This window comes from Macaca mulatta, chromosome 13 (genome assembly GCF_049350105.2).
Source record: "Macaca mulatta isolate MMU2019108-1 chromosome 13, T2T-MMU8v2.0, whole genome shotgun sequence".
Classification (NCBI taxonomy): domain Eukaryota; kingdom Metazoa; phylum Chordata; class Mammalia; order Primates; family Cercopithecidae; genus Macaca; species Macaca mulatta.
The window spans coordinates 72,708,615-72,724,814 of NC_133418.1; the positions used below are offsets into that span (position 1 = coordinate 72,708,615).

The 16,200-nt window shown below is 39.2% G+C and overlaps 1 long non-coding RNA gene across 3 annotated transcripts in view; it reads left to right on the plus strand.

The window, feature by feature from the left end:
• Positions 1–7,966, plus strand: part of LOC144333606 (uncharacterized) — a 69,771-nt gene extending 61,805 nt beyond the window's left edge. For 2 of the 3 annotated variants that reach the window (XR_013402492.1, XR_013402493.1), the window contains 2 exons: positions 667–750; positions 7,537–7,966. This is a non-coding gene — a long non-coding RNA (uncharacterized LOC144333606). Of the gene's footprint in view, positions 1–666; positions 751–3,440; positions 3,520–7,536 lie in introns of all 3 variants that reach the window. The other variant, XR_013402494.1, reaches the window with a different exon arrangement.
• The last annotated feature ends 8,234 nt before the right edge of the window (positions 7,967–16,200 follow it).

Consider the following 16,200-nt stretch of genomic DNA (forward strand, 5'->3'; position numbering starts at 1 on the left):
TCTCACTACAGCTAAGTTTTTTGAATAGAACTGAAGATCATTTTCTGATGGGAGTGTCATTCTTTCAGACAAATAATACACTACAGCTTACCCAGCCTCATTATTACTACTTTTAATTTCGCAGTCAGAAGACTCTGCTTTAATTTACCTGCTCCTGGGACTCTGCAAGAAGGAAAGAGTTAGGCAGAGGTGGGGGCGAGTGGGGAGGCATGCACAGTTAGTAGACACTGTATCAAGACATTTTGTTTTCTAGCAAAAGGGACAAAACTGCTGGAGAGTCTACAGAAGGACAAAAAGGAAAAAAAAAATACCCTATTGTTTAGCTTTCTCAGTAACAGAAACATACATTTAATTGTTTTCCCACTTAGTATTTAACTAACTAGTTGTATTCTCTCTTGTGTGTGTGTGTATGTGTCAAGCCAAAAAGTTGTAGTCTAACCTTCATGATTCACTTTCCCCCAATCCCATTCAACAAATACAAATTTGCAGTGCTTTTCTGCGGTAAGTAGTGGGCTCTACTGGCTTCTTTTCAATTATTTCTTCATTTTGACCTTTTTTATCTTTAATTTTTACTCAGGTCATGTGCAGAGTAGCTTTTTAAACTTGTGTCTAATCATATATCTCATTTTTCTGCTAATTTTATCAATGTTGTCATCTTGCTTTTAGGATGAAGACCAAAGTCCTTAATATTTGTGCAGAAACCTGTTTCTTCTTGCATTCTATAACTCAACAATATATACATACTTCCAGGTCTGTACTCTAAACTCTAGAAAATATTTATTTATATCTTAGTTTATATCTAAATGTTCTATGCATTTGTCTAAATCTTGCCTTAATATATTTCTCTTATAGTAAGTTTTTCTTACTTTCTTCAAAGACATATAAATAAGTAATTTGGATATAGATTATATATTTTTACACAGTATCTTACATCATTTTGGAGATAAATTAGATGATAAACAGATAATTTTTATTTAATCTTGTTTATCTAGCATAGAAAAGTATTTCCTATGAGGACTTTATGTGTATGTGTATTAGACATTTAGGGTCTACTGTTTCAGGCTAAATTACATTTTCGGCTGCTCCTCCTTAATTAATTAATTAATTAATTTTTTGTGTGTGCGTGAGAGACAGGGTCTTCTCCGCCACCCAGGCTGGAGAGGAGTGGTGAGATTCTAACTCCTGGGTTCAAGTAATCTTCCAACTTCAGCCCCTCGAGTAGAGTAGGTAGGACTGAAGGACTGCACCCCCACACCCAGTTAATGTTGCCCAGGATGGTCCTGACCTCCTGGCAAGCAATCCTCCCACCTTAGCCCCTCAAAGTGTTGGGATTACAAGCATGAGCCATGGAACCCAGCCACAGTTTCTCCTTCTGATGTTCTGGTACTTCAGAGAGTCATTCAGCCCTATTGCAGCAATAACTGCTACATGAAGTAAAGAAAGTGGTTAATGTGAGTATTTGGCTCAAGATACATTTCTGGAATCCTTTTCTCTCCATGGACACTTAAGACAATATTTTAGAAAAAAAAAAGAGTAAAACCATAAAAAAGAATGTGATTATTAAGATCCCTGACCATGTTTTTAAGAAACTGAATGGTTGTCCGTGAACATAAACACTCACATATTCAGTGGTTTAAATTCTAAAAGCAAAGCACAAAGCCACACACATACACATGTAGAGAGACAAACAGCAAGGCAGACTCGCACACACACACACACAAACACACGAACACACAGGAGAATATTGCATATCTAGTCTTTCAAATTCTTAAGTGTTCTGGAATTGTTTCTGCAAGAAAGAAATGTCCCACTTATCTGAAAAAGCTTCAGATTTCTTTTGACAGGTCTCTTTGAGAGGAAAATATTTATTTTTAATAGAAATCCATTCATATAAGGAATGGATAAATCCATTCATATATGGAATGGATAAATCCATTCATATATTCACTGCAACCTCTACCTTCTGGGTTCAAGCAATTCTCCTGCCTCAGCCTCCCAAGTAGCTGGGATTACAGATGCCTGCTACCACACCTAAATAATTTTTGTATTTTTAGTAGAGACAGGGTTTTGCCATGTTGGCCAGGCTACTCTGGAACTCCTGACCTCAGGTGACCCACCGGCCTCAGTCTCCCAAAGTGCTGAGATTACAAGCATGAGCCATGGCACCTGGCTGCCTAATATATTATCTATCCTAGAGAATGTTCCACAAACACTTGAGAAAAACATAAATTCTTTTGTTGAGTGGAGTATACTATATATTTCTGTCAGTTCCTATTGGTCTGCAGTATTGTTAAGGTTCTATTTTCTCTCACTGATGTTCTGTCTGGTTATTCTATCCATCATTGAAAATGAAGTATTAAAGTTTCCTACTATTTTTGTAAAACTATCTATTTTGCTCAGTTTTATCAATGCTGTTTAATATATTTTGGATCTCTGATAATTAGTGCCTATATGTTTATGATTCTAATATTTTCTTGATGAATTAGCACTTTAAGGAATTAACACTTAATACTGTTCTTCTTTGTCTCTTGTAGAAGTTTTTGACTTAGAGTCTCTTTTGTGTTATATTACAACATCTACTCGTGCTCTACCTTGGCTACTATTTGTATGAAATACCTCTTTCATTCTTTCACTTTACAGCTATGTTCTCACATCTAAGTAAATCTCTTGTAAACAAAATAGAGTTGGATCCTTTTATTTATTTTGCCAATCTATGACATTTCATTTGGACACTAAACCCATTTTCATTTAAAGTAACTAGTCATATGGAACTAGATGCTTTTGCCATTATGTTCTTTGTTTTCTGTATGTCTTACAGTCATTTTGTCCCACATGTCCTCCCTATTGCCTTCCTTTGTATTGATTTACTGTAGTGAAATATTTTTATTTGCCTCTTATTTCTCTTTGTGTATACTTTATATATTCTTCTTTGTAGTTACCATGGGGATTGCGTGTAACATCCTAAAATTCTGATCACCGATTTTAAATTGATGTCAACTCAATTACAGCCAAATCTCTATTTCCTCCCAGCTCTATCCCTTTACCAAGTTTATTGATGTCATTAATTGCATATTTATAAATTGTGTATCGATCAACATAGATATGTAATCATTTTTGATGAATTAGCTTTTTGAATCTTGTAAAAAAGCAAAAAGTTAAGTTACAAACCAAAATTGCAGTAGGACTTTAATACCTGCCTGTGTATTTAACTTTGTTGAAAAACTTTATGCTTTCACATGTCTTGGAGTTACTGTCTTGGCCCTTTCCCTCTTATCTAAACTTGAAAAAATCACTTTTATATTTCTTGTAGGGAAAGGCTAGTTAGTAATAAACTCCCTCAGCTTTTGTTTATCTTTGAATTTCTTAAATTCCCCCTAAGTTTTGAAGGACAGCTTTGTCAACAATAGAATTCTCAGCTGAATTTCTTTTTATTCTTTCAGTACTTTAAATGCATCATCACATTTGTCTCTGGCCTGTTTCTGCTGAGAAATCTGCTGACAGGCTTATTGAATATCCCTTGTAAGTAACCCATCATTTTCTCTTTTTTCTTTCAAGATTCTCTGGGTTTCTCTTTCAACAGTTTGTTTATGTTACTCAGTATGATTTTCCTTGCATCTATTTTGAAGTTTATTTTCTTGAATTTGTATATCCATCTCTTATGTCAAATTCCGGATGTTTTCAGCGATTATTTCTTCAAATGTTCTTTCGTTCCCTTTCTCTCTTCTTTTCTTTGGACTCCAATAATATAAAAACTGCAAATGTCTTTGCACTCACCTAATATAAATTTGGTACACTTGATGATATTCTATAAGCCCCTTGGGCTTTATTATTTTCTTAATAAGTTTTCTTTTGTTCTTCATATTTATAGTTTTAAAATGACCTACCTCCAAATTTGTTGATTATTTCTTTTGCCTATTTCTGTCGTTGAGTCCTGCTAGTGATTTTTTTCTATTTTTTTAGCTCTCAAATTTCTGTTAGGCTCTTCTTTTTATGATTTCCACATATTTATTGATATTATTATTTGCTACATATATTTTTTGCTTGATTTTCTTTAGATCTTTGTCGGTATTTTCCTTTAGTTGTTTGAACATATTTAAGACAGTTTTTTAAAATTCTTTTTCTAGTAAGTATTATGGTGGTGTTTCTTCTAAGGCTTTTAATGGAGATTTATTTTGTTCCTTTGAATAGGCTGTATTTCCCTCTTTGTTTGTACTGTGGTCTTTTGTTGAAAACTGACCATTTAAAAAAAATAGCTACCTCTCCTAGTCTTCGTAGAGTAGCATAGAAGACCTTCAGTAATTCTTCAGGTCCCTGAGTCTGAAGATCAGCTTGGGGTAAATGCTTAAAATTTTACTGGGTCTTTGGGGCCTGGGTCCTGTCTGGGCCTGTGCATGTGCTTTATGTATGTATCTATGATTTCATTTTTATTTCCCTCACTGCTTTTAAATGTCTTAATCCCCCCCAAAAATCTCATCCCAATCTCTTCTAAGGATCTTAGATACTCTGTTGTATCCCTCTACCTATAATGTCTTACTACCAGATAGCTGCAGGTCTGAAGTTTTCCTGCAGTTCTCATGCGCCTCAGTGAGCATCACGGCTTTTTGCAGTTTCCAGCCTGAGATTCAGATGATGCCCTCATTCACTGTCTGAGCCCCCAGGTTAGGTGAGAGAGAAACCAGTCAATAGGGCAACCCACAGACAGGCCGGAACATTTCAATCAAGTTTCACTGTTTCTTCCATCCTGACAGAGAGAACTGGATATTAGGCTGTTTCCACTGTATTATACCTTGCACACTGGGGAATGGTGGAACAAGGATAGGTAGAAGCATCATGAAATTTCCTACCATTTTGAATATGGCTTTTTCTTGATTGGGTATTTCCTTGATTGCTGTAGGTATTTGACTGGTTTCCAGAGCACCTATAAAATTATTTTAGTCATCTGTAGTTTTTAATTTTATGTGTACATGAGGAAATGAGGACTTGGAGCTTTCTTGACCATCATCTTCCTGACATGAATAATTCATGTCAGGAATAAAATTCTAGGACCCCTTTTTGCTTTATTCTCATTGTAGTGCAGTAATTTTCCCTTAAAAATGAAATTGCCTTTAGGATCAATACAAAAAAATGCTCTTTTAAAAATGCTCTTTTCATTTAAAACTGAAATTGCCTTTTAGGATCAATACAAAAAATGCTTTTTATTAAATTAAATACCTTTTATTTCAATACAAGACTGATTTTATGTTTTAAATCATAATATTACTTTAAATTTTACAACAAATATTATAATTACTTCCTAAGATAAAAAGATGTAGTGTTGGGAAACACATCTCACTTTGTGTCTAGATTTGTAAGTAAACACTAGGACTTTTATTCCCATGTTAGCTATTACTCAAATTCCGTGGCTTAGCATATTCAGCATTTACTTAAACCACTAGTCCCCATGTTGACAATATAGGCTATAATCAGCTAGTCAGGTTTTCTGATCTAATTTTGCTCACTCCCTTTTTCTTTAGCCTTGGTCTTATGTTGCAGGCTCACTTAAAACAGCTGAATGTTTGCTGATTTACACTGGTTTTGGCTAGGGCTACTTTGATAATTTGGCTATGCTACACATGTCTCTCATCTTTCAGTAGATTAGTCTGGGCATGATTTCATGGTGATGACAGAGATACAAGAGAGCAAAACCCAGTGCACAATCTAACACACCATTGGAGAATGGTATAGTTTCACTGTATAGTCAAGTCATATTGTATAGTCCAGTGTCAAGCGGTGGGCCAAGTCAACTTGATCCAGTTGTAATGGACTGTGAGGCTACATTGCAAAGTTGATGGACACAGGGGAAATAAAACATTTGCACCACAACTGCAATTAACAACATTCTGAGAAGAAGAGCTTTTCCGTAATCTTAAGCTTTCTCAAAAATGAAATATTAAACTTTTCAGCTATTGAGGAACACCTACTGTATCTCTTGAATATATTTTGGTAATCTCATCAGCTTTAATATGCATAATTAGAATGAATAAATTCTATTTCTCATACCCTGGTCTTTTAGAATATAAAGGCAATAATTAGTTTGCACTACTACTAATATAAAAATAATAAATAATAATCCAGAGGCAAAGGAGTCCGCACAATATTTTCCCACAGTGCATGTTTTACACATAATTCTCAGCTCAAGTTTTAGATCAGGAGAGAATTAATTCTTGCTTCATACTGACTCATGTAGCCAATGGACATGAATTCATGGCTTTTCTTCATTATATTTTTTGATTCAGTGATTAATCTCAAACTTCTACTTTGTATGGTTTGTATGGTTCGTATATTGAACACCATAAAAATGCAGACACAGTATTCAACCTTAAAGGCCTTCTTATTGAGACAAGTACTACATTCAGTAAAATCTGAAAACAATCATGGTATCTCCCTGTTAGGCCTCTGAGCCCAAGCTAAGCCATCATATCCCCTGTGACTGGCAGGCATACATCCAGATGGCCTGAAGTAACTGAAGAATCACAAAAGAAGTGAAAATGGCCTGTTCCTGCCTTAACTGATGACATTACCTTGTGAAATTCCTTCTTCTGGCTCAGAAGCTCCCACACTGAGCACCTTGTGACCCCTACCCCTGCCTGCCAGAGAACCACACCCACTTTGAGTGTAATTTTCCTTTACCTACCTAAATCCTATAAAGCAACCCACCTCTATCTCCCTTCTCTGACTCTCTTTTCTGACTCAGCCCACCTGCACCCAGGTGAAATAAATAGCCTTGTTGGTTACACAAAGCCTGTTTGGTGGTCTTTTCACATGGACGTGAGTGAAACTCGTGAAGATGTCACATACTAAGGAATAATGGATTTGAGGCCAGTATTCAGGAAAGCATGGAGAGTGAAAAGAAAATGTATTACAAATGACTGATTGATTAAGTAACTGTATATTCCATATGATTTCTATGCCAAAATTGTATTCTGTATTATAAGAAAAAAACCTGATATAATGAAGTTGAATGCTAAAATGAATCTTGCACTTTATATTTATTACTAGACCTTACATTCTCCTTTGAATAAGATTAACAAGCAGGACTAAAACTACAAAACTAATGAAGATGGAAAAAGTGGTTAAATCCACATTCAGTTTTATTTTATTAACTTTGCTCAGCTCAGCACCCAGAGCAATTCAGCAAAATACTTAGGTATGTTGGGAGTTTGAGGCAGAAGAATCACTTGAACCTCAGCGGCAGAGGTTACAGTGAACTGAGATCACGCCTCTGCACTCCAGCCTGGGTGACAGAGTGAGACTCTGTCTCAATTTAAAAAAGCAAAAACAAAAACAAAAACAAAACCTAGGTATGAGTAGAATGCAATTCAAAAAACCTTGAATCTGTTGTGTGGTAGATAAGAACAATTAAGAGTAGAGAAAAAGATTAAGTGACCTAAATTATCAGGGCTATTTACTAAATGAGCAAGAAATCAAAGATCAATCATTTACATTTTTGTCAGGTCTCTGAGTCAAAGCTAAGCCATCATATCCTGTGACCTGCAGGTACACATCCAGATGGCCGGTTCCTACCTTCACTGATGACATTCCACCACAAAAGAAGTGAAAATGGCCTGTTTCTGCCTTAACTGATGAGACTACCTTGTGAAACTCCTTTTCCTGACTCATCCTGGCTCAAAAATTCCCCCACTGAGCACCTTGTGACCCCCCACCCCTGCCCTCCAGAGAACAACGCCCTTTACTACAATTTTCCTTTACCTACCCAAATCCTATAAAACGGCCCCACTTCTATCTCCCTTTGCTGACTCTCTTTTCGGATTCAGCCCACCTGCACCCAGGTAATTAAAAAGCTTTATTGCTCACACAAAGCCTGTTTGGTGGTCTCTTTACACAGACGCGCATGACATTTTGGTGCCATGACTCGGATCAGGGGACCTCCCTTGAGAGATCAATCCCCTGTCCTCCTGCTCTTTGCTCCATGAGAAAGATCCACCTATGACCTCGGGTCCTCAGACCCACCAGCCCAAGGAACATCTCACCAATTTTAAATCTGGTAGGCGGCCTCTTTTTAAATCTCTTCTCCAACCTCTCTCCCTATCCCTCAACCTCTTTCCCCTTTCAATCTTGGTGTCACACTTCAATCTCTCCCTTCTCTTAATTTCAGTTCCTTTCCTTTTCTGGTAGAGACAAAGGAGATGCGTTTTATCTGTAGACCCCAAACGGCGGCACCAGTCAGACTCAGAAAGACAGTCTTCCCTTGGTGTTTAATCACGCAGGGACACCTGCCTGATTATTCACCCACAATTCAGAGGTGTCTGACCACGCAGGGACACCTGCCTGATTATTCACCCACATTTCAGAGGTGTCTGACCACGCAAGGACACCTGCCTTGGTCCTTCACCCTTAGCGGCAAGTACCGCTTTTCTGGGGGGCAAGAACCCCCTAACCCCTTCTCTTCCTGTCTCTACCCTTTCTCCACTTTTCTAGGGGGCAAGAACCTCCCAACCCCTTTCCCACTTTTCTGGAGGGCAAGAACCTCCTGACCCCTTATCTCCATGTCGTGACCCCTTAAAGTAGAGGCAGCCGAATAGCAATACATTTGTGAGTTGCAATTCCTTGCCTCCACTGTGAGAGAAACCCCAGCCACATCTCCAGGGGACAAGAACTCCAAATGTCTGAACTGAAGCTACCAGAGGTTCCTCCAGAACCTCCTCCCCCAGGAGCTTGCTATAAGTGCCAGAAATCTGGCCACTAGGCCAAGGAATGTCCACAGTCCAAGATTCCTTCTAAGCCGTGTCCCATCTGTGTGAGACCACACTGAAAATCGGACTGTTCAACTCACCTGGCAGCCACTTCCAGAGACCCTCGAACTCTAACCCAAGGCTCTCTGACTGACTCCTTCCCAAATCTTCTCAGCTTAGCAGCTGAAGACTGACACTGCCCAATTGCCTCGGAAGCCTACAGGACCATCACACAGATGCTCTAGCTAACTCTCACAGTAGAAGGTAAGTCCATCCCCTTCTTAATCAATATGGAGGCTACCCACACCACATTACCTTCTTTTCAAAGGCCTGTTTCCCTTGCCTCCATAACTGTTGTAGGTATTGATGGCCAAGTTTCTAAATCTCTTAAAACTCCCTAATTCTGGTTCCAACTTGGACAACATTCTTTAATGCACTCCTTTTTAGTTATTCCCACCTGCTCAGTTCCCTTATTAGGCCAAGACATTTTAACTAAATTATCTGTTTCCCTGACTATACCTAGGCTACAGCCACACCTCATTGCTGCCTTTTCCCCCAGTTCAAAACCTCCTTCGCATCCTCCCATTGTATCTCCCCACCTTAATCCACAAGTATAGGATACCTCTACTCCTTCCTTGGTGACCGATCATGCACCCCTTACCATCTCATTAAAACTTAATCACCCTTAGCTGGCTCAATGCCAGTATCCCATCCCACATCACACTTTAAAAGGATTAAAGCCTGTTATCACTCACCTGCTACAGCATGGCCTTTTAAAGCCTGTAACCTCCCCCCCTTACAATTCCCACATTTTACCTGTCCTAAAACCAGACAAGGCTTACAGGTTAGTTCAGGATCTGCACCTCATTGACCAAATTGTTTTGCCTATCCACCCCATGGTGCCAAACCCATATACTCTCCTATCCTCCATACCTCCCCCAACGACCCATTATTCTGTTCTAGATCTCAAACATGCTTTCTTTACTATTCCTTTGCACCCTTCATCCCAGCCTCTCTTCACTTTCACTTGGACTGACCCTGACAACCATCAGGCTCAGCAAATTACCTAGGCTGTACTGCCGTAAGGCTTCACAGACAGCCCCCATTACTTCAGTCAAGCCCAAATTTCTTCCTCATCTGTTACCTATCTCGGTGTAATTCTCATAAAAACACACGTGCTCTCCCTGCTGATTGTGTCAGGCTCATCTCCCAAACACCAATCCCTTCTACAAAACAACTCCTTTCCTTCCTAGGCATGGTTAGTGGGGTCAGAATTCTTACACAAGAGCCAGGACTGTGCCCTGTAGCCTTTTTATCCAAACAACTTGACCTTACTGTTTTAGCCTACTAGCCCTCATGTCTGCGTGTGGCAGCCACTGCCACCCTAATACTTTTAGAGGCCCTCAAAATCACAAACTATGCTCAACTCACTCTCTACAGTTCTCATAACTTCCAAAATCTATTTTATTCCTCCCACCTGACACATATACTCTCTGCTCCCTGGCTCCTTCAGCTATGCTCACTCTTTGTTGAGTCTCCCACAATTACCATTGTTCCTGGACCGGACTTCAATCCAGCCTCCCACATTATTCAAGATACCACACCTGGCCCTCATGACTGCATCTCTCTGATCCACCTGACATTCACTCCATTTTCCCATATTTCCTTCTTCCCTGTTCCTCACCCTGATCACATTTAGTTTATTGATGGCAGTTCCACCAGGCCTAATCGCCACTCACCAGCAAAGGCAGGCTATACTATAGTATCTTCCACATCTATCACCGAGGCTACCGCTCTGCCACCCTCCACTACCTCTCAGCAAGCTGAACTAGTTGCCTTAACTCAGGCCCTCACTCTTGCAAAAGGACTACGTGTCAATATTTATACTGACTCTAAATATGCCTTCCATATTCTGCACCACCATGCTGTTATGTAGGCTGAAAGAGATTTCCCTCACTATGCAAAGGTCCTCCATCATTAATGCCTCTTTAATAAAAATGCTTCTCAAAGCCGCTTTACTTCCAAAGGAAGCTAGAGTCATTCACTGCAAGGGCCATCAAATGGCATCAGATCCCATCACTCAGGACAATGCTTATGCTGATAAGTTAGCTAAAAAGGCAGCTAGAGTTCCAGCTTCTGTCCCTCACGGTCAGTTTTTCTCCTTCACATTGGTCACTCCCACCTACTACCCCGCTGAAACTTCCACCTATCAATCTCTTCCTACACAAGGCAAATGGTGCTTAGATCAAGGAAAATATCTCCTTCCAGCCTCACAGGCCCATTCTATTTTGTCGTCATTTCATAACCTCTTGCATGTAGGTTACAAGCTGCTAGTCCGTCTCTTAGAACCTCTCATTTCCTTTCCATTGTAGATATCTATCCTCATGGAAATCACTTCTCAGTGTTCCATCTGCTATTCTACTACTCCTCAAGAACTTCTCAAGCACCCTCCCTTCCCTACACATCAAGCTCAAGGTTTTACCCCGCCCAGGACTAGCAAATTGACTTAACTCACATGCCTCCAGTCAGGAAACTAAAATACCTCTTGGTCTAGGTAGACACTTTCACTGGATAGAGGCCTTTCCCACAGGGTCTGAGAAGACCACCACAGTCATTTCTTCCCTCCTGTCAGACATAATTCCTCAGTTTGGCCTTCCCATCTCTATACAGTCTAATAGCAGAGCGGCCTTTTTTAGTCAAATCACCCAAGCAGTTTTTCAGGCTCTTGGTATTCAGTGAAACCTTCATATCCTTTACCGTCCTCAATCTTCAGGAAAGGTAGAACGGACTAATGGTCTTTTGAAAACACACCTCACCAAGCTCAGTCACCAACTTAAAAAGGACTAGACAGTACTTTTACCACTTTCCCTTCTCAGAATTCAGGCCTGTCCTCGGAATGCTACAGGTTATATCCCATTTGAGCTCCTGCGTGGACACTCCTTTTTATTAGGTCCCAGTCTCATTCTAGACACCAGCCCAACTTGAACTACACCGCAAAAACTTGGATAAAGCATAAAAACTCACCAAGCAAGTAATTATGCTGAACCCCCTTAGGCTCTCTCTAATTGGATGTCCTAGGTACTCCCAATTCTTAGTCCTTTAATACCTGTTTTTTTCTCTTTCTGTTATTCGGGCCTTGTGTCTTCTGGTTAGTTTTTCAATTCATACAAAACCGCATCCAGGCCATCACCAATCATTCTATACGACAAATGCTCCTTCTAACGACCCCACAATATTGCCTCTTACCACAAAATCTTCCTTCAGATTAATCTCTCCCACTCTAGGTTCCCATGCCACCCCTAATCCCGCTTGAAGCAGCCCTGAGAAACATTGCCCATTATCTCTGCATACCACCCCCCAAAAAATTTCACCACCCCAACACTTCAATGCTATTTTGTTTTATTTTTCTTATTAATATAAGAAGACAGGAATGTCAGGCCTCTGAGCCAAAGCTAAGCCATCATATCCCCTGTGACCTGCATGTACACATCCAGATGGTCAGTTCCTGCCTTAACTGATGACATTCCACCACAAAAGAAGTGAAAATGGCCTGTTGCTGCCTTAACTGATGATATTACCTTGTGAAATTCCTTTTCCTGACTCATCCTGGCTCAAAAGCTCCCCTACTGAGCACCTTGTGACTCCCCCACCCCTGCCCTCCAGAGAACAACCCCCTTTGACTGTAATTTTCCTTTACCTACCCAAATTCTATAAAACGGCCCCACCCCTATCTCCCTTCACTGACTCTCTTTTCGGACTCAGCCCGCCTGCACCCAGGTAATTAAAAAGGTTTATTGCTCACACAAAGCCTGTTTGGTGGTCTCTTCACACAGACGCGCATGACAATTCTGACTATAGATTATTAAGTAATGCTAGGAAGTACCTTCATGGTTTTGTTTTGATTTGATTTTGATTTAGTTTTGTTAACCATAACTGTCATACATTTAAAATTTATTTTCTGAGTGGTAATGACTATGAAGTTGTGGGGACAATTGAAGTTATAATGCTGTTTGAAAGGAAACTAGAGTAAAGGTATTTGATGTTTCAGATTTTTCTGTTGATCTTTTCCCATGCAAGTTGTCTCTCAGCTTTGAGACCTTTAACTGATTGACATCACTCTGGCTGACACACAACCTATTTCAGAAATTGTCAAGTATAAACCCAATGCTGACACAGCTGAGTGAAAACAGACTACTCCTGTACTTTTTGCTGCTACTGTTTCTAATTCTTATTGAAAATAAATTTCAAATACCTCCTAGTAGTTTATTCTTTACTTCTGATAGTTGAAATTCTGAAATTTGTTAGCTAGAGATCAATGAGTATTACATTCAACTTCATCCCTTTAAAGTCTGAAAACTACCTAACATTTTTCTATTTGAAATGAATAAATTATCTGTTAAAAATATGTTCATCAAATAATTTTTACTTTAGAGGATAAGACTGGCATCATATTAAGCACAACTTTTAAGCCTAGATGAAAATGTTATTACCAAAACTATGAGAAAATAAATTGTCATCTTAGATATTATATCAGCAAATTGTGAATGAAGTAAATCGGAAGACATTTTATTGGACGGTTGCATTTATTAGATGTGTGAACCCCAAACATCTGAAACAGGTCTCAGATAATTTAGAAAGTTTATTTTGCCAAGGTTGAGGACGTGAATCAGCCTCTGGAAGTCCTTACACGTGCCCAAGGTGGTCGGAACAGAGCTTGGTTGTATACATTTAGGGAGACATGAGACATCAATCAATATATGTAACAACTACATTGGTTCAGTCCAGAAAGGCGGGGACAATTCGAAGCAGGGAGGGGGCATCCAGGTCACAGGTAGGTGAGAACAAATGGTTGCATTCTTTTGAGTTTCTGATTAACCTTTCCAAAAGAGGCAATCAGATATGCATCTATCTCAATGAGCAGAGGGAGAAGTTGGAATAGAATGGGAGACAGCTTTGCTCTGATCAGTTCCCAGCTTGACTTTTTTCCTTAGCTTAGTAATTTTGGGGACTGGAGGTTTTCCTTTCACAGATATTATTGAAGAAAATCAATGATAAATTCAGTCAACCGAGACATGTACAAAATAAAAAATTCAGAAATGAGGAAGCCATTGAAAATGAATAATTTTGAGAGGAAACCACTTAGACTTAAGGCTGAGTTTAGAAATCTGGAGAATGGTGGTTACCTTTAAAATAAAAGTAATTTAAGCACGTAATCAGGATGTAAGAGCAGAGTGTTTGGTAATATTTCTAAATGCACAAATTTCTTTGTAATTTTTTTCATAATGTCTTTGTAATTTAAAGGAGTATATCAAAGCCAAGTATATTAAAACAACAATTTTTAAAGTACTTAAATTTTCAATAGTTCTCATAATTCTTTCAAAATTTAGTGAGTTTATTCTTGAGAAAAGATGATGATTTGTGTCAATGAAAATAGTCAAACTCTGTAACATATTTGAAGAGATTTATTCTGACGCAAATTTGAGTAACCAATGGCCGGCGACATAGCCCCAAGAGATTCTGAGAACCGTGGGGTCAAGGTGGTGGGGCTACAGCTTGGTTATATACATTTTAGGGAGACATAGACATCATTTGATACATGTGAGATGTACATTGTTTTAGTCCAGAAAGGTGGAATAACTTGAAGTGAAGGGGTTTCCAGGTCATAGGTTGATTCAGGAATTTGCTAACTGGCAACTGGTTTAAAGAGTTAAGTTATTGTCTAAAGATCTAGAATCAATAGAAGGGAATATCTGGTTTAACTCATTTATGCCTAGTGTTCCATTATTGGAACGCTAAGCTTGTGGGAGTTATTTGTATCCTGCTGTTCAAGGTCATTGCCAAGTTCTGATTTTCACAGAAAACATTTGCAACCTTTGGCATAAATGGGTTAAGATGAAGAATTGTGGAGGCCAAGGATCCCATCGTGAAGACAGAATCCATAGAAGGGAGTGTCTCTTATCAGACTTAAAGAGTCTATTAGTTTTAAGTTCTCTATTCTAGTCTTAATGCTGGTCAGGTTGCCTGAATTCCAACAGGAGGAAGATATAAGGAGGCATGTCGGACACCTATAACCATTTGTTCTCGCCTACCTGTGACCTGGATGCCCCCTCCCTGCTTTGAGTTATCCCTGCCTTTCTGGACTGAACCAATGCCGTTGTTACATATATTGATTGTCAGGCATGGCCAGTCCTCACCCTAAATCACATTGTTTCTGTCTGGCTACCCCAAGTCCTCTAGACAAAAAAGAATTAACTCCAAGAAACTGAAGGCAAACAGCAGATATCTTTCTTTGGGGAAGGTCAGATTATTTTTACCAACTAGAGCCCGATCTCATGCACCACTTCAAAAATTTAGTTATGAAAAGAGTTACCAGCCGGGCACGGTGGCTCAAGCCTGTAATCCCAGCACTTTGAGAGGCGGAGTTAGGCGGATCACGAAGTCAGGAGATTGAGACCATCCTGACTAACATGGTGAAACCCCGTCTCTACTAAAAAAAAAAAAAATACAAAAAACTAGCCAGGCGTGGTGGCGGGCGTCTATAGTCTCAGCTACTCGGGAGGCTGAGGCGGGAGAATGGCGTAAACCCCGGAGGCGGAGCTTGCAGTGAGCTGAGATCCAGCCACTGCACTCCAGCCTGGGCAACGGAGCGAGATTCGCTCTCAAAAAAAAAAAAAAAAAGAGTTACCTATACTTTTAATTTGTATTTGTTTATCTTTCTTTTACCCTTAAAACCTATAAAAGCTAGCTTATCAGCCTTCATCTCCACCACCATCATAGTCATCACCATTATCATCACTGGCACAATAACATATACTGAACATATAGTGTAGGCCAGACAGTGATTTACAATTACTAACTCATTTAATGCTCCTAACTTCCTGATAACCTAGGAAATAAGGTTATGCAGTTTTTATAGGTGAAGAAACAAAGAGTTCAGTTACAGTCCTTAGGTCACATAGTTGCTAGATGTCAAAGCCAGGATTCAAACCAAAAATGTCTGACTCGGGTACATACATACTTCAACAAACAACCAAAACAAACAAAGCAATGACATTCCCAAAGGTAACTTTCAAGGTGCTAAATTCAATATGTGCTTTTTATTTATCATGATATGTACCTTCGAGTGCACACACATGAACAGACACTCTCAGGCACTGTTACTCAAATACCTGGATTTTAATTTTATTCTAGGACATTTTGAGTGAATTTGAACAAACTCCACCAGCTCTTACATTTGCCAAACTGGACTTTTCTGAGCATTGAGTAAAAGACGACTAAACTCTACTACTGTATTTACTAATTATATTCTCTAGGGGTGAAAAAGTCTTTTTTTCTTCTACCCATCTAGATTCAGTGACTGGGGCCCATAACTCAAACTGATGAAAGACAGATTAACAAGAAAGAAAACAACTTTATTATAAATATAAGCACGGGACTTCAGAAAAAAAACTGTTGCTTAAAGAAGTGG